Genomic DNA, 5,093 nt, shown 5'->3' with positions numbered 1-5,093 from the left:
CCTTGTCTCATCTCAACATATTTATGCAGCCTCATCTCCCCTTTTTTTTTTTTTTTTTTTTTTTTTTTTTGGTACCAGAACATTGCTCTTCAACTAGGGGCTCCTCATGCACTTTGAATAAAACTTGAACTTCTGGCCAGGCTCGGTGCTCAGCCTGTAATCCCAGCACTTCGGGAGGCCAAGGCAAGTGGATTGCCTGAGCCCACAGATTCGAGACCAGCCGGGGAAATTGGCGAGACCTCGTCTCTACAATAAATAAAAAAAAAAAAAATTAGCTGGGCATGGTAGCATGCACCTGTAGCTCCAGCTACTTGGAAGGCTAAGGCAGAAGGATTACCTGAGCCCAGCAGGTCGAAGCTGGGGTGGCCGTGAGTGTGTCACTGCACAACAACCTGGGTGACGGAGTGAGATTTCAACTCAAAAATACCCCAAAAAACTTGAACTTGCTCACTGTATCTGTTAAGGTTTTTGGCTTCAAGAAACAGACCTTGACTGTGGTTACCTTAAGCAATTAAGGAAATTGCTAGAAAGAACTGAAGGAAGGAAAAGGTAGAGTCAGGTAAGGCCTAGGAAGAGTAGGCACCTGCATGCAGATATAGGCAGCAGGATTTTTTGTTTGTTTGTTTTAGTGTTTTTAGAGTCGCACCATCAGGATAAATCAGGTCCATTGGTTTTCTATTCTGGAAGTTCAAATTCCAAATTAAAAGTCTGCTTAGTCTAAATGGATGCCCACTCCTTGACCCAAGAGAGGCCAGGGTCAATACCATTTGGGCAACATGCAGCAGAGGTGGGGAGTCCTCCAAGGAGATCTTCAAGGTACCATTAACACAAAAAGAAAACACAATCCTATTGACAAAAAAAAAAGAAAGAAAGCTGTTTACAAACTCACAATCCTGGTTTTGCTCAAACCTGGAATAACATCTTTCACTTCTAGCCAATTTTACCAACGGGACATTTGGATACCAACTCCCTTCCCTTTCTCATACTCGCTGTGTCATGCTTTGTTTTGTAAATATCAATGGCCTTGTGCACATCATGTTTCCACGGACAAATTTTAATCTCCTGGAGGAGAGATTAAACCCAGCCTTTTACTCTGTAAAAGTAAGCACTTAGCATCATGCTTCATACAAAGTATGTGCTGAGCCGGGCTCGGTGGCTCAGCCTGTAATCCCGCGCCTTTGGGAGGCTGAGGTGAGTGGATTGCCTGAACCCGCGGGTTCGAGACCCGCCTAGGCAGCGAGACCTCATCTCTACAATAAATCAAAAAATCAGCTGGGCGTGGTAGCGCATGCCTGTAATTCCGGCTACTCAGAAGGCTGAGGTGGAAGGATCGCCGGAGCCCAGCAGGTTGAGGCTGCGATGGCCGGAAGCGGCCACTGCACTCCAGTCTGGGCGACAGAGTGAGACTCCAACTCAAAAAAAAAACAAAGTATGTGCTTATACCTTGTTGCTGTTTTCCAAAGCTTCAAGATGTACATCTGGAAAGTAAGAAGAGGATAGAAAGCAGTGAATTATTACAAGCATTAAAATGTGCACAATCGAGGCAGGCTCAGTGGCTCAGCCTGTAACCCACGCTTTGGGAGGCTGAGGTGAGTGGATTGCCTGAGCCCGTGGGTTCGAGACCCGCCTGGGCAACTTGGCGAGACTTCATCTCTACAATAAATTAAAAAATTAGCCGGGCATGGTAGCGCGCACCTGTAGTTCCAGTTACTTGGAAGGCTGAGGCAGAAGGATCGCCGGAGCCCAGCGGTCGAGGCTTCAGTGGACAGGAGCAGCCACTGCACTCCAGTCTGGGTGGCAGAGTGAGTCTCCAACTCAAAAAAAAAAAAAATGTGCACAATCGAAACACCTCCATTTTAGAATTTCTACAAACTCACTCAAACTTTGTAAATTGCAGACCCCCCTTGACCCATGCTGGACCTACAGAATCGAGCATTTAGTCTGGTGGTTGGGGCCAAGCTCCCTGGATGATTTTTATGCACATTGTACACTCAGAGCTGCTGTCTACCAATATGTTCTTTTTTTTTTGAGTTGGAGTCTCACTCTGTCTGGAGTGCAGTGGCCGCTCCCGGCCACCGCAGCCTCGACCCGCTGGGCTCCAGAGATCCTTCCGCCTCAGCCTTGCAAGTAGCTGGAACTACAGGCACGTGCTACCACGCCCGGCTAGTTTTTGTTTTATTGTAGACATGAGGTCTTGTCAAGTTGCCCAGGCGGGTCTCGAACCCGCGGGCTCAGGCAATCCACTCACCTCAGCCTCCCAAGGCACGGGATTACAGGCTGAGCCACCGAGCCTGGCTCTGATATGTTCTTAAGGTTATTTGTTTATTGTTTGTTTGCTTGTTTTTGAGTTGGGGGTCTCACTCTGTCACCCAGACCAGAATGCAATGGCATGATCAAGGCTCACCGGTCCCTTGATCTCCTAGGCTCAGGCTATCCTTCTGTCCCAGCCTCTTGAGTAGCTGGGACTACAGGTGCACACCTGGCTAAGTTTTTAATTTTTTGTAGAGGCGAGGTCTTACTATGTTGCCCAGGCTGGTCTCAAACACCTGGCTCCAGCAATCCTCCTACCTCAGCCTCCCCAAGTACTGGGATTACAGGGGAAAGCCTCCATGCCTGATCTTGTTCTTGAATTGTGATTGTAAAGAATGTTATGAGCCGGGCTTGGTGGCTCAGCCTGTAATCCCGCGCCCTTGGGAGGCCGAGGTGAGTGGATTGCCTGAGCCCGCAGGTTCGAGACCCGCCTGGGCAGCAAGACCTCATCTCTACAATAAATCAAAGAATCAGCCGGGTGTGGTAGCATATGCCTATAATTCCGGCTACTCGGAAGGCTGAGGCGGAGGGATCGCTGGAGCCCAGCAGGTCGAGACTGCGGTGGCCGAGAGCGGCCACTGCACTCTGGCGTGGGCGACAGAGTGAGACTCCAACTCAAAAAAAAAGAATGTTATGATAGGGATAGTCCAAAGGAAAAAAAAAATAGAAAAAAAGAGGAAACTATTAAAATCCCAGCAAAATAAAACCTAAACTCACACTAGTTCATCGCCTGATGAGGTGCAACCTCAGGCAGCATCATACGCATTTTCCATGACTTAGCTGTTATTGGCATGCACAATCGCATGATTCAACCCTGGAGGAGACGGATGGCCTACTAGACAAGACGCGTTTTCAGACTGGCAAGTGGCTGGAAGGTTGCCCGGTCTACACACTGGTTAGAAGACGGCACAAAAAGTCAGCGTGTCCTGACTGCATTGCAGGGTTTCTATTAATTCTGCGCCCTCTCATTTTTGTCATCCAGTCATAAATGGACCCCATTTTTCTGACAATGGGGAAGATGCAGCTGCTGTAATATGTGTGGCTGCTATTTATATTATCTCCCATCACGTGGGACCTTCTTTCTCACTGGACCTCAAATCTACTAGATTTCCCCTCCCCCACTCCCATCTTCTATTTTGAGGGCAGGGAAACGAAGAACTAGCTGGAGAATGTGCTATTTACTCCATCAAAGAATAAAGAGGAAGAACAATCTATTTTCTCCCTTGATAAAGCCCTGATAGCTAATCAAAAATTAAGAAAAAAGAAAGTGTCTTCCTTTTTTAAAAATTACTTTAATTTTTATTTTTTAGACACAGGGTCTTGCTATGCTGCCCAGGCTAGGCTCAGACTCCTGGCTCAAGAAATCCTCCTACCTCAACCTCCCAACATGCTGAGATTACAGGCGTGAGCCACCGTGCCGAGCCAAGTTGGTCTTCCTGATAGTAGGTTCCATATTTTTGTTTTTGTTTGTTTGTTTTTCATTTTTTGAGTTGGAGTCTCACTCTGTCACCCAGACTGGAGTGCAGCGGCCGCTCCCGGCCACCGCAGCCTCGACCTGCTGGGCTCCGGCGATCCTTCCGCCTCAGCCTTCCAAGTAGCCGGAACTACAGGCGCACGCTACCACGCCCGGCTAATTTTTTGATTTATTGTAGAGATGAGGTCTCGCCAAGTTGCCCAGGTGGGTCTGGAACCCGCGGGCTCAGACAATCCACTCACCTCGGCCTCCCAAAGGCACGAGATTACGGGCTGAGCCACCGAGCCCGGCTTGCAGCTTTCATCAGATTTTCAAAAGCGTCTCTGACCTGAATTAGTATCCTCTTCCTCTCTTCTCTGTAATTAATTATGAAGTGTTTATTGCACCTTCACCGTGAGATCTGTCTTTCATGATGCGGCTAACTTCCACTTCTAAACTGAGAGCAATCAAGGAAGGTTTACAGGGTTTACATTGGTTTGGGTTCCACTTTATAGGTGGGAGGAGGTGAGGACCATGCCCCACAGACACCTGAGAAGAAGCATGACCTCATCTCTGGGGGACTCGAAGCCCAAGCGCTCTCCCACAGGCCTCCGCAGGGCAGGGCGCGAGGCTGCCAGGCCTGAGCTGAGTCGTGTTCCGGGGTTTTCCACTCCAGCAACACCTCACATATGGCATGTGCACTGATGCTTATGAAAACAGTGATTCATTCTTAATCCTTAAAAAAAAAAATCAGCCCTATGTGGCCTTGGCTTCCCTCCCTGAATGCCCTTCTGTTCTCCAGAATGTCGATGTTGTCACCTGCTTCTGCCTTGTGTTGTCAGCTCTGTGGCTTTCCCTCTCTGCAAGCTCCCTCCCGCCTTGATGTCTGTCTCCTTCCCCTTCTGTGGCTTCCCCTTTGCCCCTCCGTGGTCACTCTGGAGTCTGCCGTGGCACATCCTTAGCCCCGAGCGTGACGGGTAGACCTTTCCACTCACTTTCATCTGTGCACTACGCCAAAACACACGCTCACTCTCTCGCCTCTTCCACACCTGGCCTGTTCTGTGCCTTTGTCATCCACGCCCAGCCCTCATTCCTTCATAGAACGCCTGCCTAGCAATGGAGAGCGGGGAAATAAGGAGGTGAGGGAAGATGTAGGGGAACTTGGAGCATGAGATGAAGGAGGGCAAAGGCCGGGGAGGCGGGTTACAGGGAGAGGACATGATTCTCCCTTCTTCTTTTGCCTGTGTCTTTTATTTTCTTTCTTTCTTTCTTTTTTAAGAGATGGGGACTCGCTTTCTTTTTTTTTTTTTTTTGAGTTGGAGTCTCCCTC

Source organism: Carlito syrichta, unplaced genomic scaffold, assembly GCF_000164805.1.
Source record: "Carlito syrichta isolate Samal-C Ts95f unplaced genomic scaffold, Tarsius_syrichta-2.0.1 Scaffold311324, whole genome shotgun sequence".
Classification (NCBI taxonomy): Eukaryota; Metazoa; Chordata; class Mammalia; order Primates; family Tarsiidae; genus Carlito; species Carlito syrichta.
This window is presented reverse-complemented; position numbering follows the sequence as displayed.